At 47.4% G+C, this 27,237-nt stretch overlaps 1 long non-coding RNA gene across 1 annotated transcript; it reads right to left on the bottom strand.

The window, feature by feature from the left end:
* Nucleotides 1-9,367: 9,367 nt before the first annotated feature.
* LOC122465396 lies at nt 9,368-26,261 on the bottom strand. The gene is made up of 2 exons (XR_006290208.1): nt 23,470-26,261; nt 9,368-11,390 (listed from the first exon to the last, which is right to left on the bottom strand). It is a non-coding gene; the product is annotated as an uncharacterized LOC122465396 (long non-coding RNA).
* Nucleotides 26,262-27,237: the final 976 nt, after the last annotated feature.

The following is a 27,237-nucleotide window of genomic DNA, read 5'->3' as shown; positions in this document are numbered from 1 at the left end:
AACGCTTTGAACCAATTGGAAGGCAGTTCATATCCCGGCGCACAAATGCAATATGCACCCGGCAGGAAGTCCCATGTACTGATCAGGCAGCCACATTCTGCAACAGCTGAAATTTCAGAATGGTCTGAAGGTGTGGCACTGCTGTCGCCCTGTCCTGAGGCAACCAAGACACGAATCACTAAGGCAAAGTCAGGTTTCAGAGTAACAGCCGTGTTAGTCTGTATTCGCAGAAAGAAAAGGAGGACTTGTGGCACCTTAGAGACTAACCAATTTATTTGAGCATGAGCTTTCGTGAGCTACAGCTCACTTCATCGGATGCATACTGTGGAAATCGCAGAAGACATTATATACACAGACACTATGAAACAATACCTCCTCCCACCCCACTCTCCTGCTGGTAATAGCTTATCTAAAGTGATCATCAAGTTGGGCCATTTCCAGCACAAATCCAGGTTTTCTCACCCTCCGCCCTCCCACAAACAAACTCACTCTCTTGCTGGTAATAGCCCATCCAAAGTGAACACTGTCTTCACAATGCGTATGATAATCAAGGTGGGCCATTTCCTGCAGAGGCAAAGTCCACATCTGAAAGAAAAGCATGCAACCTGCTCCCCAGTGCAGATGGGAAAAAATGTCCGTGCAAACTGGCAAGGTGAAGGCAGCCTTTCTGTAAATACCGGGAGGGTTTCTTCCCCTGGGATCCAGAAGCAGAGACAAAAGGCGGCTTATTACCACTGTTATCAGCATTATTCCCACAGCCACACACTGTGATACCTGTCCAGGAAGATTTTTCTTATTTGTACTGGTTTAAAAAAAGGGAACCCTTTGCAGCCGTACCATCTTGGGTGATAGGCTGAGCTTCATGCACCTCATAACTCTGGGAGATGTTCGGATACCATGGTGGAGGTGGCCATATTGGAACTCCCAGAGAACGAGCAATCACATCTCCCTCAAGCCTAGCATGATGGAGTCTGGCCAAAACCTGTCTGGGGATACGTCTAACCTGCAATTAAAAACCCACGGCTAGCCCATGCCAGCTGACTCAGGCTTGTGGGGCTTGGGCTAAGGGGCTGTTGAATTGTGGTGTAGGTGTTCAGGTTCGGGCTGCAGCCTGAGCTCTGGGACCTTCCCACCTTGCATGAGACCAGAGACCAGGCTCCAGCCTGAGCCCGAATGTCTATACAGCAATGAAACAGCCCCTTAGCCCAAGCCCCCCAAGACTGAGTCAGCTGGCACAGGCCAGCCATGGGTTTTTAATTGCAGTGTAGACATACCCTGAGAGACCTTCAGTTAAAACCAAGGAGCCTTAATTCTCTCACTGCATGATGTGAGCAATAAGTAATAAAGCCAATGAGAGGTACAATCAAGTCCCAGAATGCTTCAGGAAGAGGGGAGCTCAGTGCCAGGGACTCAGATGGGGCATTTTTCCCTTTGCGTCACAACAAAACTATTGTTCGTAGAACGTCACCAAATGTGGGCAGTGCCAGCTGCTATATCATCGAGGCTCTAACTCGGACTGGTCAGGCTGTGCAGATGGCCAAGTTAAGCCTCTGTTTAAAAACAGTGTTGAACTTTAAGCTATGGCATCATCTCTTTGTTCCGTGTTTGTTTGTACAGCACCTAGCACAATGGGGTTCCGCTCCATGGCTAGGGCTACGAGGTGCTACGGTAACGCAGATAACAATCATGAATATACCATCTTAAAGTTGGAGTAACGAAACAGTGAACGTGGCCCTAGGTATGACCCACGCTCTAACTCAAGATGAACACAGTCTGGCACCATCTACATTTAGGTGGGGCAAACTATTTTGTGAATCAGTTTTGCTGGAGCTGCATTTGCTTTGTGTTTAAATACAGTTTTAGTCATGGTGTCATGGCAAAGGATTAGTCTACTCTTCTTTCTCTCAAAATCTCCACACAGTTTGGCCTAATTGGCTGTCAGCAACTCAAGCAAAACCCAGGATTGGAACAGCAGGTCGGGACTGAGGTGCATTGATAGGGCTGTGTGAAGACCCAGGACTGCAATACCAGCTAGTGCTGCAGGTGAATATTAAAGTGTACCAGCAGAACTGGAGGGAGCAGTCAGAGGAGGGCAACAGGGGATACCTTTGGCTAGGAGTTGTATTGATTGCCATTAAAAAGTCAGTATTTGCCTTCAGTTACCACGTCTTTATCAAACAACCACTATCCAATTTTTAAAAGGGGAAATAAGGATGGAAACTGTGTAGTAACTATTGACTAAAATAAGAATAAATAATAATAATAATTAATGGAGAGACAAAGTGGGTGACATAATATCTTTTATTGAACCAACTTCTGTCGGTGAGAGAAAAGATGTATATAGCTCGAAAGATAAAAGGCAATTATCCAATAAAAGATATTACCTCCTTCACCTTGTCTTTAATATCCTGGGACCAACACAGCTCCAACTACACTGCATACAATAATAATACTTAGCATTTATATGGCACTTCATATGTCCAAAATACCAATAAGTTAATGTGGATCTTTTAATGGTGAACAGTGTGTGGAGGCTCTGAATTGGAAGAGTGTGATGTTGCAGGTCAGGAATGAGGCATAGCAGGAGAAGGGAGTTTCTTCACTATGGGATTACTATGGAACCAAGTAACTTCAAAGCCAACTTAGTGGGCTGGCCATGGATCCTCCTGCTGTAGGGAAATCTCCCCTAACGGGCATAGGGCTGGGATAGCTGGCTATATTCAACCTCCTTCCAGGCCTTGTAGAATGGAGGACTTGTCCAGGAGGAAAGAGAATGATTAAGATCTCCAGCAACCCCTAACTACTGGGACAGACTTTTGGGGGCTGTTGTAGGTGAGTGCAAGCTAGAATAACCTCAGAGCTTTCTTAGCTTGTTCTGTGGGGTTGAACTGGGCTCCAGCCAGCCCCAGGATCAAGGGACATAAAGGTATCAGACCTTCCCTTAGCTCCTGGGCTGTCTGTCAGGCCTGACAGTTGAGCCCTATGCCTATGCTTTCCTCACATTTGTGAGCATTTACCCTCACCAAACTTACATTAAAATCCAGGGCTGGTTGTGCAGTGGGCAAGCCCACATCCAGTAGGGAATAGGACTCTGTGAGCAGAAGCTGACCCAGCAAGAGAAGCAGATGGGGGGAGGGTGTCAGTGTGCACAGGATGAGATGGGTGCATGTGCACTAGGTATCTGGATGTGTAGAGTGTGTACATGTGACAAGTGGTTGTGCACAGGACGTGAGTCCAGTGATGGCCTTAGGGTTAAGGTGAACTACAGTATGTGGATGCACAGGGCACAGAGCTTTGAAAAGCCCCATATTGCATATCGAGGGTTGCCAACTTTCTAATCATAGAAACCCGAACATCCTTGCCCTGCTCCCTTCCCCACCCCTTCCATGAGGTTCCGTCCCCACTCAATCCATCCCCCTTCCCCCGTCGCTCGCTCTCCCACATCCTCACTCACTCGCTCATTTTCACTGGATTGGGGCAGGAGGTTGGAATCCAGGGGGGTGAGAGTTCTGGCTGGGGGTGCGGGCTCTGGGGTGGGGCTGGGGATGAGGGGTTTGGGGTGTAGGAGGGGGCTCTGGGCTGGGGAAGGGGGTTGGGGTGTGGAAGGCGGTGCGGGCTCCAGGTGGCACTTACCTCAGGCAGCTCCCAGGAAGCGGTCAGCATGTCCCTCTGGCTCCTAGGCAAGGAGATGGTCGGGGGGCGCCGCGCGCGCTGCCCCCACCCCGAGCACCGCCCCCACCGCTCCCATTGGCCGTGGTTCCCAGCCAATGGGAGCTGCAGAGACAGTGGGGTGGGGGCATCACGCAGACCCACTGTGGCCGCCCCTATGCCTAGGAGCCAGAGGGACATGCTGTCTGCTTCTTGGGAGCCACGTGGAGCCAGGCACGGAGCCTACCAGCCCCGTGCCAACCGGACTTTTAACAGCCTGGTCAGCGGTGCTGACTGGAGCTGCTAGGGTCCCTTTTCAAGCGGTTGTTCCGGCTGAAAACTGGATACCTGGGAACCCTATGCACATCTGACCTCCCATCACCTCACAACTCCCATCCGGGGCCCTTTAGGATACCAGCACCAGGGGCGGCAGCAAAGATTTATTTCCCTAGCTTCCCTGGGTGGCAAGTCACACACTGAGTCCACTCCCTGTCAATTGTGTCTTTGCCCTCTACAGTTTTAAGAAGATTAGAAAACCACCTGGACACAGCTGGGTTCCAAACAACCCTGTTCACTAACTGCATGCAAACAGACAAGGCCTGGCTACTTACATACGCTGCTGCTCTTTTAGGGATAAGGTGGCTTTTGTCCTAGGACACAGACCTATGGGGGGGGGGGGGGGCCAGGGTTGCAAACTATTTAGAGGAATACTGTTCAATTCCTCTACACGACACTGTTCCTGAAAGGGACACCTGGAAGCTGAGCAGTCCCACAAAATGGTGAGGGGGGTGCCCGCAGCCTGAGAGGGGGTGGCGAGCAGACAGACCACTGCCAACAGAATTCACCTAGGGCCCTGCAAGCAAAGCTAGCGCTGGGCCAATGTCGGTGTGCATGGGATACAGGTAATGGGTATGTGTTTGTGAAAGAGAGAGACAATGAGTGACCGTCTGCACGCTTATTTCCCTCGTCTAGTAACTGAGCCTCCTCCAACTCACTGCAGGTAAGCGCATCACCCAGCTGGCAGCCCCACTTTGACCTGCCCACTAACCGGCAATTGGAGACTCTTCTGATATTGCAGCCATGCTTTTCACCAGTCCCTGCCCTTGGAATGCCTCATCAGCCCCCAGAAGCTTGGAGCTAAAATTACACAACCGGATAATTATTCTGTGGCTTGGGAATGATCTCGTCCCCCCCCCCCCTTTTTTGTTATATGTGTGTTTAATATCAAATTATTTATAACCCAGCCTCGCGGTCAGGCTTTTAATGAAAGAGCTGCCAGAGCCTTTTAAAAGCATTGTATTCACTTGACTGGCCATATTATGCTGAGTAAGGGCTGCAGGGGCTTTAGCGAAAAGACTATTGCTACTGAACCCCCTCCCCCAGTCCATGTGCGCACCCTCCCACCTCTTGTTCTCTTCATGTCGTTCACTTACTCTCTTTCTCCAGCTCTCTCTGCCGCTCCCAAATCTATTTGCTGTATTGACATGGCTGTAATACAGTTACTGCCACGGCTGAAGTATATAAATTAAATCATGATTAAATAGGGATTCTTCCACATTACATGGATTTTTTCTTCCACGGGAATATTTATATCCTGCGAGAGGTCAAATAAATTAAGGAATAGTTCCCTCCTCCCACCCTCCCCCAGCCCTTTTCTCCCCTCCGCTTTATTTCCCCAGGTTTATCTGCTTCCATGCATGCCAATAACCTTTCTTTCTATAACTATGTAGATGTATACATATCTCCCCCCTCCCCTTTCGGTCTAAAATATTGATGAATTCTGCTCCAAAAGGAGGAGGAGGATGCAGCTGCAGTTCATCTCCAGAGCAGGCAGAATGTAAATTTGCTGAAATCCTGGGAAGAAGAATGGGACAGTGAAACACAGGGGCTGTGGTTGCTGTTGTCAGATCACATATGATTCTAAGCAGACATGGGCGTTTGCAGGGCCTGAGAGAGGGCCAAGCAGAGAGGACCCCCTCCCCTCCAAGGAAGAGCCATAAAGTCACCCCCAGGACTAGGAAGGGTGTCTGCTTGCACAAAAGAAATAGAGCAGGCATTACTTCAGTTATACAAGGCAGACTTTTCCTGCACACTGATGTAAATCTGGACTGACTCCATTAAAGTCAGAGTTACTCTGGATTTACCCCAGCACCACAGAGGACAGAATCTGGCCACATAGAATGTATTTATTTTAAAAACATTCTAGACAGGTCTTGACCACTTCCAATTTCTAGTCTTCTGTAATTGTCTGGTTACCATCATGGCTCTTTCTACCACCAGATGGCTAAATCCCATCCTCAGTACACATGTAGAACCCTGATTGGCTGCAGCAGGAGGAACATATGTACAACCAAGGGCATATACCAACCCCATGGTATCTGAGCACCTTTGGAGTAAAAAAAACACACACACAAACTATGATTTAGGTCCCCTAGGGGAGTCAGCTGATGTCTTTTTTCCCCATTGTGCAACTACGTTATGAGTTGTTTAGGGGAAATTACAAGATAAAAGGAGTGAGTTTTGTATTTGGACCTCAGAGAGGTGAGCTGTGTGGTCATTGGTTTGAACAGGAGTGAATTCAAGAGTCTCTGGTGAGCTAAAGCATGTCTCCTGCACGCACACACACATCCCTTCCCTTAGGGGACAGAATCCCACTGGTCCTGAGGAGTGGAGCCGTACTACAGCCAAGGTCACAGAGGAAAAGGTGGCCTGTTATTTATCCTGGGCCCGTTAAGCTTCACCCAAGGCTCAGCAGGGAGCCAGTGGATAGCCCATGTGACTGAGGAGCCAAGCCAGGCCCTGACATGTAACCCTTCTGCCAGGTGGAGCCAGCAGTAACAAGGGCCAGGTTCAGTATCTAGGGGTTCCTTTTCAACAATACAACACAAAACCGACTCGAGCCCCCACCCAGTGACCTGGGACAATTTCACAACACTCCCTGGGCGCCTCTAAGAGTCAATACTTCTCCTCTTGCAAGCAGAGTCTGAGTGTAGCAAAACCTTTTAATAAAAGGAGGGAAGTAACTCAGCATTAATTTGGGAAAACACCGCAACTGGGGTTCTTAAACATAAACCATGAGCAAAAGACCCACCCCCAAGTAAGCTGGGCAGTGTCCTTTTCCTCTCAGGTTCTTAACTCCAGCAACCCCAAAGTCCTTTTAACATGCCCGTCCCTTCTCTGCACCCCACTCACAGTTGCTGTCCTTGGCCAAGGCAGCCCCAGAGTTCAGAGGTTCATCCACAGAGTGTTCACCTCCCACCCTGGTGGAAGGGTAAAGGAGGCACCTTACACGCTCCACTGCTCGAGCATTCGCTCGTCACCCCAACAGTCAATTGCTGTGCCTGGCCCTCTCCGCCAGCCGCCCAGCTGACCACTCACCAAGATGTCTTCAGGGCCCCCCCACTTAATACAGCTCTCAGAGATTTCAGCTGTTAGTGGGGGAGCCTCACTGCTGGTGCACACTGGGCAGTCTCTTGCAATAGAGACACTGTCCCAAAGTAGGTCTAATATGTAGACCTAGGTGTCAGTGATTTCAGCTCTGCAGCGTGTAACCAGACTCTTGACTGGGCCAAAGCAGAATCAATAGCCTCAAGGTGAGTGCTAAGAATAATAGATATACTTAGCACTTCTAGTGTCAGACTCTGAGCTCCATTACACTGGTGTAAAACTGAAGAAGCTCCCTTGAAGTCCGTGGAGTAGCGCAGTTGGGATCAGACTCTGTCCCATATAGCTGTTGTCACCTCTACTGACCTCAGAGTGACTTAGTAAAGAAATAAGTACCCTTAATCCCATTTTACAGATGAAGAAACTGAAGCACAGTGAGGTAAAGTGATTTCATATCCTCCATCCCCAGCCCTTGTGAGCAAGGCAGCCCCTGCACACAGGACTAGACTGGAACATATGATGCAGGCTCTGTATCCCATTCCCATCCTCAATTGCCCTGAACTGTCCAGGCCCTCTCTGTTGCATAGCTGACAGACCTAAGACAGAGGAGCTGCCCATTCTCTCCTCCCCTCCAGAGCTCCCTGCTATGCATTTTGAGTGAAAAGCATTATCTCTCCCTGGTACAGAAGCCAGCCCTGTGCTTCTCCCTGTGTGGCTTATCTTCTGCAATTAGCACTTCCCACCATATCTGATAGAAGAGAAGGGCTCAGCCGCTCCTGATTAATTGCAGAGTGTTTGCTTTCTTTTTCACTTCTGTGGCCCAGAATTAATTAGTTTGTCCCTCTTATTCCTTTCATGGGCCAGAGAGTTCTTTCTGGTGCGATTATATATAATAGCAATGCTTGAAATCCCCTGGGGAATGGTTGAGAGAGGCCCTCAATGGGGCAGAAAGAAAACTGAAAGCCTGGAGATTACTAAGAGGTCAAACTCCCAACTGCTTCCCTGGAGTCTTAAAATATATGCTATCATCTGACTGCAGCAGAAATCCATTCCCCTTTCCACCTGCAGTACTCACTTGTCCCAGACTTATTAGTGAGTAAATGGCCAAACAAAAGAAGACGCTTTCCAACCTAAACCCAGAGACTTAGTATAGGCCCAAAGCAACACCCCATATCCAAACACCACCACACCTTCTGGAAAATTCAGAGCATGAGAATCAGGGGGGAAGAATGATCTCATAGTTAAGGTATTGGACCAAGACTTGGGACACCCGGGCTCTTTTTCCAGCTCTGCGTATCACTTAGTCTCTCTGTACCTAAATTCTTCATCTCTAAAATGGGGCAATAATATTTCCTTACCTCACAGAAGTGCTGTGCAGAGAAATCCATAAATACTTGGAGGGCACTGAGATACTATGAGGACTGGGGCCATTTGTATGTACCTACATAGGGTGCTACAGTTCAGACTCATCTGCTGACATCTTCCCTCCCTCTGGCTGAGGACTACATGTACGGCTCCTGCAAAGCCAGCCAGCACCATTCTGTTGATTGTGGAGGACTGGGGGTGGGAGGTTAGACAGCAAAGCAAAGTGTTTCCACCCCAAACCTGAAAACCCAGATAATAATAATTTGCAGTCAGAGTCATAGAATTTGAAGCCAGAAGGGACTACCCCACTATCTAGTCTGATCTCTGGTTTATCCCAGGCCACCAGCACTACCCAGCATGCACACGCGGAACCCAACCACTGAAGTTAGACCAAGTATTACAGCCCACAGGCAGAAAATAGGAGGGCCCAAACTGTACCAATTCCCTCGGCCCCTGTAATGGCAGGAAAATGATTTAGGGACATCGATCCATCCAGATGATCCTGGGAAGTGATCCGCAACCCACACTGCAGAAGAAGATGAAACCCCCACAAGGTCCCCGCCAATCTGAACTGGCAGAAAATTCCTTCCCCAACTCCATATATGGTGATCTGTTAGACCCTGAGCGTGTGAGCAAGAACCAGCCAGCCACGCACCTCCTCCCAGCCTGGTGGGTGCATTGGAACCAATGACACAGGGCCAGATTCTGATCTCGATGACAGTGATGTAACTAAGGAGTAACTAATGTAAAACCACTCGCAGCAAGCTCAAAAATCAGACCCCTGATATGAAAAAAATCCTTCTCCGACTCTTGGTCTAATCAGTCCCCACAGGCAAGTGCTGGATTAGAACCACTAACCTAGGGAGGAAAGGTGCAGTAACCCAGGCCAATTAACTGTTCCCGCCCACCACAAGAAAGAGAAGCAGCCCTGGGAGTTGGTGTGGGTAAGGATTCTTTGCATTTCCATAGCTAAGTTTACACAGGGTTTGTATATAGTTTTATTTGTTTAGATTTATAAACACACGAGGCACCTTACACTTTATGTCACACACACACACACATGCTATTTGAGCTTTACAATCTAAAATCTTTTCACCACTTAACCCGCCCCACCCTTCCCAACTGGGAATGTGCAGGGGCCAGTGGGAGGGAGCTGAAGGCTACACAGCCAGACACCCTGCTCTCCGAAGGGACCCCTCGCTCCCATTTCACATCTCTACAATTCCCCCAGTAGTGCCGGCTTTATTCGGCCACCTTGAATATTAACGGTGTACAGGTGCCCTGAGACGTCTGTCATCATTCTGTATAAAAATAATAAATAAATAAATAAAATGAACCGTGCAGAAGGCAAAAGCTCCCTTTGGCTAGGGTGCAAATAAGCAGCCGCTGAGAACTGAATTCGCACACAGGAGTGGCAGCCCCTCCCCCCCTGTCTCCTTGCTCTGCCCTCCTCCTCCTTCTCTCATGGCTTCCAGCTCTGTTTGTTTCGCATCATGGATTTCTCTGAACTTGTTATGCAGCCAGTGTGTGACCGGAGTGCAGCCATGCACCAGAAGTGTGTGGATGGATTGTGTGCGTGCTGCGGTGGAAGGGGTCAGGGTCTGGCCACATATAGAATAGACTCTGAAAAGTGAGTATATCAGATACCTCCTCCTCAGCTCTCTTCCCCCCGCCACACACACACTTTATACTCCTTAAAAAAACCTGTTTAGATCCCTCTCGCCCCACACTGCAATATTTTCATCTGGATCCAGGATGCTTTACCTGAATCATGGGCACTGAAGGAGGAAGGAAGCACAGGAGCCAGGTGAGAGAAACATTCACGGAATTACATATGTCCATCCAGAACATGTGCCAAGATGCGCTGCCCAGCAAGAGGAAAGCATTTCTTTGACTCTCGAACTCAGCGCCAGAGGTATTCCTGACTCAGCACAAGGGGGAGCCATTTCTCCAACCCTTCACCAAGATTAGAGGGCAGAATCATTGATTCAGCAGAGGCGCATTCCCCTCACCCATTTTCCTGGGAGATAGTGAGGGATTTTCCTGCCTAAACAGGATCATTTGCTTAATCTAGCACCAGGGGGGTGTTTCCCTGGCCCAGCATTGAGGAACGTGTGTCTGGAGGAGAACTGAAAGAGGGTGCAGAGCGTTACTGGTCTGGTATCAGGGGGAGGCCTCCCAGCAGAAGGGAGTGGCTTCTCTAAATTCAACAGTTGGTACTGTGCTACTCCCAGGGACGGGAGGAATGAAGAGAAGCTATAAGCTGTTGCCATTGAGCTGACTGGAGGGTGACAATTCTGCTTTGCGGCAACCTTCAAGTTTTCAAAATTTGTTTTAATGCCACAGAGAACAACAACAGAACCTTTCCCCAGCAACAGAATTGTGTCAGAATGTCCATTTTTGGATCAAAACATGCACTTTCCAGTGAAGTGGTGGTCAGGGTCCTAGCCTGGCCTCTGGGAGCCCCATGTTCAAGTCTCTCATTTGGCACAGTGTTTTTCAGCTGTGACATGTTTCAGCCTCAACAAAATGTTCTGAATACCTCTAAGAACTAGTGATAGTTGAGGGAGGGTCCCATGGATGTAGCTTGGGGGGGAATCAGGGGCCACTGCTTCCCAAACTGCAATTCCCCCACACACGTGCTCCCTCCAAACATAGAAATAAAACTATCCATATGGAGCGTCCCCTTTACCTCACAGAACAGTTTCCTTGTCTTCTTATGGCTGACGTGCATGAGTTCTGTACCCTGATGCAACATATTATCTGCTCCCTGTAGCACCTGCGTACCCAACAGTTGTAGATCACTGTACTAGGCCAGATCCTCAGCTGTGGTAAATCAGCAAAGCACCAGTGATTTTGATGGAGTCATGTTCACTTACACCCAATGAGGAGATGGCCCATTTTTTCTTGTATAATTGGGGGGCAAGTTCATATGAGCAGCCCAGACATCAGGTGATAAGATTGTTAAATTGAGACATCCTCTATCCGAGTGCCTAAAATAGGAACAACACAAACACACACACATATATATAAAAGGTCATCCAGGGGTTAACTTTGCAATAAGCCACAGATATACTAAAGGTGGCTTTCCAAGCGGTGACTTGAAATCTGAATAATACCAGAAGGGAAGATATATAACTTACTGGATTTGGATGAGACGTAAAGTCAGGGGTCTGCCCACGCCTAATCATTCAAAGACAGATTTTCAGAATTTAAGACCTGAGATGCACCAGCTTTTGTATGCAATTGCAGAACTCCTTATGCAAATCAGGCATTTTGCACTTGCAAATAGGTATTCATTTAGCTTCATCTGTATGCACAACTGTAATCATTAGATGCATAAAGCAGGTGTGCAATTTTACACACACCAGAGCCACATGGACCTCAATCTTCAAATTCCTGAAAAAGCAAACTTTAGATATTCTATGGTAGGTATTTTCCACGTAACTAAAATTCTCCCCAACAATTTCAATTAGAAGTGTTATTCTTCACTTCCTGTTTTATACAGCTGTACCATGTTTTCATGCATTTTTAGCCAGTGGTCATGACCTACCCCAGAGGTAGCTGCACTTTCAGCTGTGGTTGAATGATTGCTGTATACGCTGGCTGTGAAGCAGTTACAGATCCTTCAGGAAGACAGGTGCTAGAACTGTCAGTCATTTTTATTAACATAAATAAGATCTGTTTCATTTTAGTCACTTTAAAATCATTGAGTCATTTATTGATTTCTTGGTAATTTATGTGCTTTATGTCTTGGCTGGAAACCCATCAGCATGACTGTTTGCAGTAAGAAATGGGCATGGTACAGAGATAGATGGGTACTACTATTATTGAGGCATCAATGTTTCTAGCTCTAATCACAGTGTAAAACAACAGCTCAGGGGCACAGGGGCATTAAAGCTACAAATTTTTCTAAAATTTTCAGTGCAGGAACTGCACAGAATGTATTATCTTGTATTGCTAGTTACATGCTGTGTGATCACAGGGCCAGACTGTGATGCCATGACTTGCACTAACTAGTACCTTACTCCACAAGCAGTTCTATCACCACCATACCTACACCTGCTTGTGGAGTAAGCATAAATAAGGGTATCAAAATATGGACCATAAAGCATGCACGTAACTGAGGAGGGTGACAGATAGGTGCAAAGGAGGCCCGGGCATGATCATAGAACGGACGATACAAACAGAACATGAAACTCACTGAGGCATGAGCTAGCAGCACCCCTTCAAAGGGAAGGCCCCTTTGGGGTCAGTGGAAGAGACAGGGGCTTAGCATGGTGTTTGCTATGCAAGGGGTATAGTATGAGTTTTAGAAAGTGGGGAACAGGCAGCTGCTGTGGGGAGGGAAAGGTTTTCTAATCCAACAGCACCTGGAGCTAAACTGACTCCTTCTGGTTTTTGTTGCACTGCTTGTCTGTGACACGCTCACACACGCATGCTGATCCAAGTGTGGTCATGAATTTTTCATCAGTGAGGAGAAAGAGAGCAAGGAGCACACAGCACAGCACCAATGGAGCGTGCCCCCAAGCCTTCCGAGACCCCCACTGGCATTTTTCTTTCTTATAACCCTCATCTCCCTGGCAGCTCACCATCAGCAGTGAAGGACCCTTAAAGGGAGGATTTATAAAGAGCAGGAGAAAAAAAATCTAAAGCCAAAATGAGTCTTTCTTTGCCTCCCCCTTGTCCTCTTCACCACCCCCTATTCTTTCCCTCTTCTTTCTGTTTTTTTCTCCCATACTCTCCATCACTTCTCCCCTCTTCCTCTCTCTCTCTTTCTCTCCCTCCCACAATCTCTGGAACTCAGTTTCATCCAAACTCTCGGTCACCTCTTTCTTTCCCTTCCCCTCCCCCACATTTTTTAGCTTCTCTCTCCCACCTGCCTCTGCTCACATGCGGAGACCAGTCGCTTGTTGGACTAGGCAAAGATCTGGCTTCCTTACATTCTGCTTCTAAACAGGCTGAGGTTTTTAAATGTCAGGTTTCAGGGATTTCAGCTCCATTGCTTTGCCATCCACCTTATATGTCACCAGAACCTCTTAAGGTGCAAAGGGGGAGCCAAGGAACAGCTTGGTGAGTCTGATTCTACTTTCTCACCAGTTTCATGCTAATGTAACTCCACTGAGTTCAACAGTTACAGCTGGTTTACACCAGTCTTTGTGAGACCAGAATCAGGCCCTACATCTCCTAACATGGGAGAGATGGAGGGGAAAAAATCTGATTCGGCAATGAGATGACGACCACATGGGCCAGAACTGAATAGCCACGTTACCCTGCCGAGGTCCCTATGTCACCAAAGGGAGTTAAAATAACAGCAGGGAAAATAAAATCTTGCACATTCTCTGTTATTTAAAAAAAATAAAATCAAGCTCTGCCAACTCTAGGCTATCATCCCTCACAGCCTCCAGCACAGGGAGCATGCCAGGATTGTGGCTGGATCACCACTACTCTGCAGCTAGTCTCAGCAGCTGCAACAGTGTCTAGTGGCTGAGAGCAATCTGAATGCAAGTTAGAGCTGCCCTGAGGCTGATCTAACTTACACCAGGGGCTGACTAGGCCCCTGGACATCCACGGAATACGGAGAGGCACAAAAGAGGCATAAAGCCTCTTTTCGCACCTACTCTTGAGCTCAGTGTAACGTGGTTGAAATGACGCCTTTAGGCTGGAATTGTTGGCTGTCTGTTGCTGAAGTGGCAACCAGGGACATTAATGATCTCTGCTCAAGCCCTGCAGCATTCAAAGGTAAAATACCTTCATCTAGAACATTGTAACTTGGACTTTACTGACTAGAAGTATTAAAAATAAATCAAAGTTATTTTGACTGGCTCTTCATGTTTTTTAAAAGGATTTTACAGGTACATACACAGGTAGATTCACGAATGTGTGCACAGACCAATTTGTATGTATGCAGAGAGGTGAGTATCCTGGTAAATGTTAAACAGGCAGGTTTTGGAAGACAGAAACCATCTGATATACTGACAATTGGTACAGGGTTCCTATTCAATTCAGGTAGGAAAAATGTTTTGGTACAATGTGATTGATAAATTCCAAGACCACAAGGGATCATTGTGATAGGCAACAGAACTTCTCTAAAATTATTTCTAAAGCAGATCTTTCAGAAAAACATCCAATCTGGATTTAAATGTGGCTATATACATGAATATAACATCATCAGTTTACAGAGTTCCCGTATAAGGTGCTGCACTTCCTGTGGACATTTGCTTTATATTAACACAGGATATTTATGTGCTGTGTGACTAGCCTGTAACCAATTTCTTCTAGGTGTAAACTGGTGGCAGTGCGTCAGTATTGCAGTAAGGAAGCCATTTTACTAGGTACATCCGATCGTACTTGTGTTGCAAACAGTTTCTCTGACCAGCTTACAAATCACAGCTCTGCAGATACCAGGGCTGGATTACAGTTATGAGGGGCCTAAGGCTAATGGGAGGGAAGGGCCTAAGTATGAATTATGTATTGCAAAAAAAATTATGAAGTCATCAAACATTTATCTACATACATACAGTGAAACCCCGCTATAACGCGATAATTGGGGTCCAAAAAATTCGATCGCGATAAGCCGGTCAGTTTAAGTCTTGTTAAAAAAAAACAACGGTTATCCCAGCGTGTTTTAAACACAAAAGTAGTAATTTAATTACATGTACATGAAAGAAATATGTGAAATCGACTATACTAATCATTGCGCAGAGTGCAAAGTCAATCTGGTTGCATGACTCCATAATTTTAAATTTCATCACTTCTTGAAAAAGCTATCTAGTGTGGTCTGCTTATTTGCCACGGAGTGTTGGCTTCTAGCAAAGTCAAGAATGCTTCTGAATTGGAGGATTCTGACGCTGTCCATGTCTTGAGTTTCCAGCCACCTCAGACTGGCTTCTAGGTGATTTACTGCCTCAGACACTTTTGGTGGGGGAATTGAGGTGCCATCATCGACATCGTCGTCATCATTAGCACCACTGGTTTTGGGCTCTGGTGGTGCAGCTTCATTCTTCCTGCTGACATTTGCAACAATTTCGTCATCTGAGATGTGTTCATATATGGGGCAGATGTCATCTGCTGAAAACCAGTCGAGGATAGCATGATGACTGTGCTCATATTCTCGGAGAGCTTCTTCGGCTCAACGTGCGTCATCTTCAATGAATCTTGTAAATTCAGGCTCGTCGTCATTACCATCATCATGTGTAGATGACGGAAAAGCTGGACCAAGACCCTTTATCCAGCATCGTTCAATGCAACGTGCAGAGATAGCATCTCAGGCTTTCCCGCCGAGGTGACAGACCTCTTTCAAGTTGAGTGACGCCAGTGATGTGTCAATGGAGGAGTTGTGATCCGCTACCATCCGCTTGATCATTTCGAGACGATAGTTTTGCTTAAATACCAATATGATGCCTTGGTCCAGTGGCTGGATTTCTGACGTAGTGTTCTTTGGGAGATAAGAGACTTTAATCTTGTTGTCACGACTGACAAGATTTTCCGCCCGGGGGTAGGCAGGGCAAATATCCAGCAGGAGGAGAGCTTTTTGCTCCTGCTTGAGTTTTCACAAATGAGCCCGAATGACTGGCACGAAAGTTTTATGGAACCAGACTTCAAATATGGAGCTATTCATCCATGCATTCTTGCTGTTGGTGTATTCAAAGGGAAGGGCCTTCATATTAACATGATGAAAACATCTGGGAGACCTTGCTTTTCTGATCATCAGAGGTCTGACTTTGTGGATGCCAGACTTGTTGACGCAAAACAGGAGAGTGACTCGGTCCTTCCTCTGCTTAAAGCCTTCTCATTTGTGACTATCAGTCCTGGTTGTGAGGGTTCGATCGGGTAACTTTTTAAAGCATAAACCAGTCTTGTCGCAGTTGTAAACTCAATCGGCTGTGTAGCAACCTTCTGTTACCTCAATTTCCCTAGAAACCAACCCAGGGTTACACTTATATTGTTTTATTACGATGCCACTGTTGGGGGGATGGGGGGGTCACACTCATACTCGCATACTCTCGCTCCCAGGACAGGCACAGCACTGGAGATGTCAGGATCCTTCAAGGTAAGTGTCCCACTGCGCAGTGATGGATGGTGCGATGAAGGTAAGTCTTCCCGAGGCACAATGGAATGCAACGCGACGAACCACTGGCCAGGCGGTCCAGGCAAAGGGCCTTCACAGGAGGTACAAGCTTGTGAGTGCACTCCTGAGCATGTGGCCCCTTCCCCTTTTAAGGACCTGCTCCTCATGGCCTGCGACTAGAGATGACTTGGCCGCGTCCGATTGGTCACACTGCACCTCGGGCAGTGTCCATGCAGTGTCTATGCACTGGGTGTGTGAGTGCTGCCTAATTAGAGTCCCAGACACCTTGTCTACCTGGGAGCTCTTCTGATCTTCCAGCTGTTCAACCAGCCCATTCATCCCACAAGCATTCCAGGAGGGAGGGGGAGGGGGAAAGCCACTTCACAGGTATTCAAAGAGGGAGAGGAGAAAAAGGCGGGGGGAGGGCAGGGAGTGTAACAGACCTTTTGAACATACAGGTTATACAGAGCATAGTCATACAGAGCATACAGATCACTGCTGCTCCTACAACACCTTCCTCCAGCAACTTTTTAAGCTCAATTGGGAAGGAATCGGCAGCCTCTTTATCAGCTGAGGGGATTTCCCCAGACACAAGAACTTGGCTTATAGCGTGCTTTTTCTTGAATCTGTCCAGCCAGCTGTTATTCGCCTTAAATTTGGATTCATTTCCATTGATAAGGCGATCAAATTTCTCTGCTTGAGTTTTCAGAATAGGGCCAGAAATGGGAACTCCTTCTGAGCGAGCCTGGACAAAGCATTCGTACAAGGCTCAATCTAGGCTTTCGTCATTAGCAAACTTGACCTTTTTATGTTGTAAACCAGTTTCCTCTTCAAGAATGCAAGGTAGACTACGGAGCTTTTCTTCTTTTTTCCACCCTCGCAGAGTGGACTCGCTAATTCCTTAATCTCTAGCAAGCTGAGTTTGTTGTTTGCCCTTCTTTAGTTGTTGCAGGGCGTACAATTCCTCTTGGGCAGAAAACGACTTGTGTTTGCGAACTGGCATATCATAACAGTAAAATATTTTTTAAAATATAGGAAATTAATAATAAGTTCATAGGCAAACACCATACACATGTACAACCCGAGAACTAAGTGCAATGGGCCTGCAATGGCCACGAGTCACTTTATCCTATAAGACCGGAAGAACGCAGTTTATTTATAAATGTCGTAAAAAAAGTATTCCGGCAAAACGCAAACAGTATTACGGCGTTAAAGGGGAGCCAACTTATGATCGCATTATATCCGAATTCGTGTTATCGAGGAGTGTGTTATTGCGAGGTTTGACTGTACATACAAAGTCATGAATGATGTAATCATAATTCAAAGACCTGATGATTTCATTCTCAGTACATCCAAATAGATTTGCTTTCGTCATCTTTTCTCCATATACCTGAGAGTGATGTGAATTCAACAAATTGAAAAAATTCTTTAGTAAAATCTACTGGGAGATCATCTGGGTACTTCTGACACAGATGTCTGATACCTTCACTGACTTCGGAACTTGAAATGTTAGGCGAAAAATGTGTCAGTACTCTAAAGGTTTTGTCAATATTTTCGTAAGCCTCAATCCAATGTTCTAATGAACTCTTGAGTTTGTTGATGATTGTGATGAAGGTATTAACTCTGAAGGCCTCCTTGTCACTGAATGAGTGGGCAGTTGCATTGTTGCATGTCTTCTGTCTTTTGCAGCACTTGGCTGACTTATTCTCATGGTTAGCAGTCCTTACAGCCCCCTGAATTTCATACTCATCAAAACTATCCCGCATTTGTTGAAGAACAGTTCCAAGACTCCTCAATAGGTTTACAGCAGTGGAAAGGTCAATTTGAGCACTTTGCAAGCTTAGACTGCACCTGCTGAATGGCTGAAGTATATCATTCCAGACCTCACACAAAATACCAGTTTCCAAAGTGCGCATTGCCTGACTCAGGATCTTTGCATCTTTTCTTGTTGCTAATTTTTGAGATTCATCATCCTTGATGCTCTCTAGCACTTCAAGGATGTTGGGGTATCCCAGAACAGCTGCATTCACAGCTTCAGTGTTGGCACTCCACCATGTCCCTGAGAGTGATTTGGGCACTGGGCAGCCCTTTGGTAGTGAATCTCTAAGAATCATCCAACGACTGTTGATGCAGAGAAAAATTGTACAATTCTTGGACAAATCCAAAAAAAGAATCTCCTTCAACACAACAATCCATGGCAGACTAGCCAACAAGGCTGAGTGAGTGTACAGCACATGGTATGTAGTCAACCAAAGCACTGAGCACTTTTATCTTTGCCTGCATCCCTGAATATTTGCCACTCATATTACTTGCATTGTGGTAGCTTTGGCCATGACAAAGGCTGATGTCAATGCTATTTTCAGTGAGGAAATCCAGTAGGTACTAGGCAAGTTTCTCCCCTGTGTGGGTGGTGATGTTTTCGAAGGTCATGAAATGCTCAACTGGTCCACTGGGTAGCATATAATGCAAGATGACAGTCAGCTGATCTACATGTGATACATTCGGTGTTGAGTCAGTGGACACTGAAAAATATCCCATATCTTTGATCTCATCTACGATGGCTGATAGCATCTTCTTTGCCAGCAGAGCAATGAATTCATCACAAATAGTCTTTGATAGATATGATGTATGGCCTTTTCCACGATTTGCGTGTTCATTGATATGCTGAGCAAAGAAAGGGTCAAACTTAGCAATTAGTTCTAGAATGCCAAGGTAATTGTCATTGTGTTTTGATCCAACAGTCTCATCTGAGCCACAGAATGGCAGACCACACTCAGCAAGAAAAATGATGGTTTCAACTGCGCATCTGACAATAAGCACACGCTTCCAAAAACTGGTTTTCCATTTGGGTATCAATTCTGCCACTAACTTTCTTTCGGGCATGGTAGCTGCTAACTAACAATGTATGCTGCTCACTCATTATATGACTGGTAATTTATGCAGTATTCTTCCAATCATTGAAACCTTCGCAGAACATTCGCCACTTTTTGGTGTCAGAAAACAGGCGGCAATAAAAACAGTACACTTTCTTCTTGGAAGGCGAATAAATGAGCCATTCTCGCTGGCCAATCTGTTTGTTAGGCATCACATAGTCAAACATTGATTTGGTCAGATAATGATTCTGATTGGTGTACTCTCGCTTTGGCAATGAAAAGTCAGCATCTAGATTCTGGTATTTCTGTGGGCCCTTCTCAGTCCAATATGCAGGGAGATCTTGAGAAGTCACGTCCCACACGCCTGGGTCATTGGAGAAGGATATTTTTGTATTACTATCACTTGGGAAGTCTTCAGAGGGGTGGGGTGAGGCTGCGGCTAGAGAAGTCACAGGAGGCTGCTCCTTTTCATCAGGCACAGGCGCAGCAGGTTCACTTGGGCTGGTATTCGCCTGCACTTCCTCCCCACCAGACTTAGGAGGAGGAAAAACATTAGGAGCGAAGGAGAACCTTTCAGCACTACATCTTGTCTTTGTCATCTTTCTCTGGCCTCCTTCAATTTCTGCCACCCTCCTTTCTTCAAGATGGTTTCTATTGTCCAGTGTAGGCCTACTGTGTACAAACTTCAATATTGCTTGGACCCACAAACACTTGCTTAGCCCACGAAGACAAAATCACAACCACCATAAATTGAATTCACAAGCTTGATGGATTCATTTGTACAAAGCAATATCTAATGAGACAAAAGAAATTCCGATGGCTCCGCTACCATCGCTCAGCTGTTACTTCAATATGAAATGGAGGGCCTACAGTAGGGCCTAAAAATAGGAGGGCCTAAAAATTAGGGCCTAAAGTAGGGCCTAAGGCTATAGCCTTATTAGCCTATGGGTGAATCCGGCCCTGGCAGATACCCATGCCAGTTAGTCACAACAAGTGGCATCTGCAAGCGAATAGTTAAATTAGTGATTATAAATGATATAACAGGCAGCTGCCGGACAAATTGTTAATGAATGTATACACTACATATGGTCTGTAGATTTCTGTAACATAGCTTTGCTTGGTTGTTTTACACACACACACCTTCAAGACTTAGCTAAACAACTGTTCCTTGGTGAGCACTAGACAGGGGCCAAGTTTGAAGTTATAGATCTCAGCCATTTATCTCGGTATCTAAATGCCAACTGACAAACATTTTCATACCTAAAACAGCAGTACTCTTCTTTTTAAAGCTGAAAATGTGCACCTCTGGCCTGACTATCAGAGTTATTAAGCATCCAGCATGTGCACTGACGACAACTGGGGTTGTGGGTGCTCAGCACCTCAGACTTTGTTTTTCACATTTCTCTAACGCAAAAACTGCTGAACTGTTTCTGTTGAACTTTCCCAGAGATATTCATTGCCTTTGGGCTGAGGCCAGGCAGGAGATATTTCAGCACAATAGGAAAATGTGTGTGAAAGTTCCAGAGACTGAAAAGAGGGGTTGAGAATGGAGAACCATCATCCTTAAAATTGCAGTACTGCTGCCAGTACAGTAACTGTAGAATCGTTTTCTCTAGAGATTTGACTCCTACCACACAGGGCTGTCAACAAGGTTCTCGACTCCGTGCCTCCCTCTTTGTAATTTTAAGGTACCACTGTTTTGAGGACCACCCTTTTTAGAGGACACTTAAGATGTTATTTTTAGCAGATGCTGTACATAATTTTCTACATTAAAATTCAAAAGCCCAAGAAGGCAGCTCAGGGCTAGATTCCAAGACGCAAAACCCATAAGTGTTCAGTGACACACAAATGTGCAATGAACTATGAGAAAAATAAATAATTAAAATCCCCACCATAAACATGCATGCTGTGAAAAAACTGCCAGCCTCCAGGAAATTATTTTAAAAAAACCAACTCACTAGACTCCCCCAGGAAAGCACAAGCCAAGGCTACGGAATCTGATGCCTCTGCCTGGGGACTGGCCTTTCATGTTGCTTGAATACAATGGAGCAGCCGCCAATGGAGACACAGCTGTGATGTATGTCAGAGGTTCTCAAACTGTGGTCCACAGAGCACCAGTGGTCCACGAGCTCTGTCCAGGTGGTCCGCGGATAGTTCCCTCTAAGGTGAACGCCTGGGCAGCCGCACATGAGAGAATGAAGGGCCACCCACCGAATTAGTGGAGCCGCCCAGGTGTGGCTTCACTAATTTGGTGCCTGGACCCTGGAGAAGACGCACGTGTAAGGTGAGGTGGCGGCCTTGGGGGAAATAGGGGGTAGGTGGGAAGGGGCAGTGGGGCGAGAAGAGGGGGTGGGGGGAATTTGGGACGTGCAGGGCTGCGGCGGCCAGAGAAAGAGGCGACTTTCCCCAGCTCCAGGGCTGCGGCTGCCAGGGAGAGACCCCCCTCCCTCCCAGCCTCAGCTCTGTGGCTGCTGTGGTGGGGGACAGGACCCCCCCCTCCTTTCCAGCCCCAGCTTGGGGACTGCCGCGGTGGGGGAGAGAGGGCACATCCATCCCATTAGAAAGGTAAGACTACTGATATTAAAATATGAGGTGTGTGCTTTTATTTGTAGAACAAAAAATGTTAATTACTATTAAAAAGAAAAGGAGTACTTGTGGCACCTTAGAGACTAACCAATTTATTTGAGCATGAGCTTTCGTGAGCTACAGCATCCGATGAAGTGAGCTGTAGCTCACGAAAGCTCATGCTCAAATAAATTGGTTAGTCTCTAAGGTGCCACAAGTACTCCTTTTCTTTTTGCGAATACAGACTAACACGGCTGTTACTCTGAAACCTGTCAATTATTATTAAGTTTTTTTGTATCTAGCGCTTTTATCCAAAGCGCTTTACAATAGCTAGCTAACGGTACAAGCAACTTTTGGAAAGATCATTAAGTGGTCCGCCAAGACCCGCAGCAATTTTCACGTGGTCCGTGGGAAAAAAAGTTTGAGAACCACCGATGTACATTATAACTACACATCCAGGCTGCAGCAAAGGTAGAGGTGCTAACATATCCCTCCTGCTGCCCATAGCTACATTTGCACTGGTGTGGGTCAGACTGCGTGCGACCTGCGTTATCTATTGAGTCCATACAGGGTGAGCGTCCCTCTGAGTCTAATACCTCAGTGTGGCGCTAAGAGGTGCTGTGCTGCAGGAAGTGCTGTCGGTGATTCAAGGGGGGGGGGGGTCCTTTTCTTTCTCAATCAGCACTAAACTACACCTCAGCCTGGTTCTCGGGGGCCCTGTGCTTCTGGAGTAGGGTGACTAGATGTCCAGCTTTTATAGGGACGGTTCCTATATTCGGGGCTTTGTCTTAGGTAGGTGCCTATTCCCCCCTCCCCCAACTCCCTGTCCCAGTTTTTCACACTTGCTATCTGGTTACCCTGTTCTGGAGGTGCCCTCTTTCAGATGAGAGGTAAAACCAAGGTCCCAAATACATGGGCTCATCACAAATTGCATGGCTTTTTAACAAGGAAGGGGGGCGGGGGGGTCAACCTCAGACTCTTGGGGAGATTCCAGACTGAGTGATTACATTGGGCCAAGCTGAAGTTCTCTTACATTACAGCATTCTCATTTCTCTCGTTGGCTGTTGTATTGCTATGCGCCATTCGAACAGCTATTGTGTTTCTGCCCCAGAGATGGCTACACTTCAGCGGCTGGTGAAGGGACTCCTGTGTATGGCTTCAGGTGCTCTGGGATCCTTTGGGATGAAGCACATGCAGGAGTGCTGGGACAATTTGTATAGTGGGAGTGTTGAGAGTCATTGAACCAAACTGTAAATCCTATATATGATGGAAACCACTTCAAGCCATGGGGTGCGGCAGCACCCGCAGCATCCCTAGTTCCATCACCTATGACCACATGAGACATTGTCGCCTGTTAGCAAATGGTTAGCAGGGAGCCACAACATCAAAACACATGGCAGCTTTATTCCCGTCTGTCCAAGTTGTTCCATCCATCCCAGGTGTCTTGGGAAGAGGCAGCTTGATCTACCACTGCCCATACTGAATCTCTCCCCACCCCACACTCTTGAGGGGCACGCAAGTGGGCTTATGTACTCCCCTCCCCAGCTTGGTCTGTTTCATTACCCATTCTGTTCTGGTCCATCAGCCTTGTTGAGAATTCATTCTGGCCCAGAGATTGTTCTCGCCTCACACAGGAAGGTCCCTGGGGGCCACTGCAGGGCTCATTGAGCATTCCACAGCCCTCTCTGCTGCCCACAACCTTGAGGCTGTCTCTTCTTCCTTTGCTAACTGCTCCTCTCCGCCCCCCCCGCCAAACACTCACATTCCCTCCGCAGTGCAGGCTGATTTCAAGGGATGGCCACCCCCATGCTGAAAAATAAAACCATGTGTCTCAGACAGTTGGGAAAGGCTCTGGTTTGGGCATAGGCTGTGATCACAGGAAGACAGGGGAGATGCCTGTCAAGAGGTGCAGAGAGGAAAGTAAAGACCCCCAGAGCGAGTCCAAAATCATTTGTCCCTGACCGATCACCCTCCTGATTGTGCTCTGCACCACTCGGGAAGAAAGTACAGAGGGTGCGTTTTCAGGTGTAAGAGAGGTCTCTCCCTCAACCCAAGGGCAGACGGTCCCATCCACCCAGGGCAACCAGACAGCAAGTGTGAAAAATCAGGACAGGGAGTGGGGGGTAATAGGAACCTCTATAAGACAAAGCCCCGAATATCAGGACTGTCCCTATAAAATCGGGACATCCGGTCATCCTACAACCCCACTTCCTCCCCCTGTGCATGCCTGCTTATACCATTTGCTAACAGGAGACAGGGGATTTGCTGGGTACTGCCACTTGGCTTGTGCATTTGCAACTCCCACTCTCCTTACAGGGCAGTTCTGTGTCTCTATTGGCCACAGCCCCCCACCCTCCATTCCCACACAGTCAGTGCATTTCGTAGGGAGCCACGGTGCATGCGCTGCCCCCTCCTTCCAGCCAAGGAAGGGTCTCTAACCCAGTGGTGCCAATCGGGAACCGGCGCTCTGACACCCATTAGTTCCCCTGAGAAAGCTAGTTGGGGTAATTAAAGGTAATTAACTAAGCAGGGCAGTGGCTGGTGGAGCTACTGAGCCAAGAGGCACAGGAAGGAAGCTCTAGTGGGGAGAGGAACAGGGCTAGCTGAGCCCAGGGGCCTCAAGGAAGGGAGACCCCTGCTCCTAAGAAGAGGGCTGAAAGCCCAGGGGATATTGCACTAGTAGTGTTGCATGTGGCTGTAAGGCTGCTGGTGGAGGGAACTCAAACGAACGGCATGGTGGATATGCTACAGGTGGAGTTTGAGCCGGTTTCTGTGGTGCGAAAAGGCAGGAGCAGGGCATACTCTGTTACCCACTATTGTGAGACTGGTAGAGCGGCCATATTTCCCAAAGTGAAAACAGGACACTGCCCGGGGCTGTCAGCCCCCCCAACCTCGCCAAATGTTCCTCTGTGTCCCCTCGGAGAGGATGCCCAACTTTTTTTTGGCAAAACTGCACATTTGTCCCATTTGCTCTTGGAAATGGGACAAATACCCAGTTTTGCCAAAAAAGTCAGGATGTCCGGGACAGGGCTTAAAAAGGGATTGTCCCGGCCAAAACAGGACATATGGTCATCCCAGAGTCTATGATATGTGACATTTTTAAAGCCCCAGCTCCTGGAATCCTGGGATGATATGAGAATCTCGGCTTTCATCTTTTTTAAGAAGATAAGTTTCTAACCCTCATGGTTATAGAGAACACCTTGAAAACGTGAACCCCAAAGGCCCAGCAACTGGATGCCAAATAAAGAACCTCATCACAGCATCCACTCACTGCTGGTAATCCTGGCCAGGCATTGCACCCTCCTCTAGTGGTGTCTCTGCCTCAGCCTGCTCTCTACTCTGGGTTCCAGTTCAGGGTCCTCTAGTCAGCAGCCAAGATCTGTACTCCTATTCTTTGCTGCTTTTCCCTTGACCCTTCTCCTTTCTTCCTAGCTCCCCCAGTCTGGATTCACCAGTCTTCCCCCTATCTCCTTTCAGGGAGTATTACCAGCCTGCCTTCCTGAACACCCCCTTCTGCTTACAGCTCCTGGCCTTTATACAGTTGAGCCTCATTTGATTAACCCCTGCTCTCTGGCCCCTCCTCCAACTGCAGCCTGGGGAGTTAATTGCCTACCTGGCCACCTTAACCCCTTCAAGCCTCATGTGGGTGGACACAGGACTGGCTCCAGGCACCAGCGAACCAAGCAGGTGCCTGGGGCGGCAAATGTAAAGGGGCGGCAGGACGTCGGGCTCTGGGGTGGCAATCTGCCCTCGGTAGCGGCGGAAATTCGGTGACCGCATCATCACTCCGCCTCCGTGTTCAGCAGGCAGGATTCCCAGGATTCCGCCTCCCCGTTCGGCGGGATTTTTTTTTTTTGCGCTGGGTGGACACCCCATCACAAATCCCAAATGTCTTTGTTTTTCTAAATCTCCTGATTGGTTGGGGCTTGCCATGATGATTGAGAATGGCAAAACCCCTGGACTTGTTCACCCCTGTTGCACAAAGGAAGCAAGATTTTGGGAGACCACGGTGGGGCTGTTCTGACAGAGTCCAGCTCCTTGCAGGGGAAGAGACACTAGGGCTGTGGGAGATACTCCGGTCTTTAGGTGGATGTAGCTGCCCTACTGCTGTGCTGTGGCTGCTTCACAATCTGCCAAAGATAATTTCCTCTCCCCTGCCCCTTTCCTCCGGTGGCCCAGACTAGCTACTCTGTCTGGGGGCTGGGCAGAGGAACCCAGCCTGTGCGTGCTATTTGGTAAGCACTTCCATTGGTTCCATTTATTATGGCTTGGGCCCCTACCTTAATCCCTGTCGCCCTCTGTCTCTCTTTCCCCGCGTCTCAGCTCCTCTTTTATCAAGTGGGAACTTTACTTAAGATGGGTGAGGGTGGAGGACTGGGGGAAGGAAGCAGGAAACACACAGGGGGAGCAGAGGCAGGTGGGAGTGACAGATGGCTGGGTGTGGACAGAGATAGCATGTGGGAGGGGCAAAGGCAGGCACAGATGGAGAAAGAGAAAAATGCTGAGGGGGAAAGAGATGGGGCAGAATAAACTGAATAAAAAAGAAGGCAGAAGTAGAGAGAAACACAGCCACCAGGATGGGCGTTGCGTGCCTCCCATTTAAAGTGGCATCCATTCTCTCCCTGGAATGGTTGGGCTGGTGCCTGGAAAGGGGAGAAAATGTGTGTATGTGATTTTTTCTTTGGTTAATAACAGCCATCTATTTATAGGCCCTAAATTATACACTGCGAATACTGCTTAGAGACAAGACATGTTATTTGGCTGCCAGCAGGGAATGGGGTGGTGGTGGGGAGAGAGCAGGGAATAAAAGCTTTTTAGCTTCCAACAACCCCTTCCTCTCATTTACACCAAAGTGCACATTGTGCGTTATAAGGACAACTCATCTGAGACAGGAGGTGAGAGAAGGGAAGGATGCAGTCAGGGTCAAACTGCAGAGCAGAAGCCCGGAATCTTTTTTTCTGCTGAGCAGGGAATTCAGTGTGGGTGGTTCTGAGCGGTACACTGAATTTTCTAAAGCTTTTCTATAGATGGCAGAACTAAGGAACATACAAACTGCCACACCAGAGCAGACAAATAGTTCATGTCAGCCAGTATCCCACCATCTGCTGCATCGACACAAATAAATGGTCCATCTGGTTGGTTTTTCCTGTCTCCAGCAGCAGCCAATACTAAATTCTTTAGAGATAAGTTGAATCACTCCCCTACGCACACAGACACACACTTCCCACACCTACTGAAGACAATAGTTTTGCCATTGACTTCACTGTATGCAGCACTAAGCCCGTAAGGTGTGATACTATACTATGGTGGAGTGGTGAAGATTTCTCTCTA

Source organism: Chelonia mydas, chromosome 1 (genome assembly GCF_015237465.2).
Source record: "Chelonia mydas isolate rCheMyd1 chromosome 1, rCheMyd1.pri.v2, whole genome shotgun sequence".
Lineage (NCBI taxonomy): Eukaryota > Metazoa > Chordata > Testudines > Cheloniidae > Chelonia > Chelonia mydas.
The sequence above is the reverse complement of the archived record's forward strand: the minus strand, read 5'-3'. Positions and strand labels throughout refer to the sequence as shown.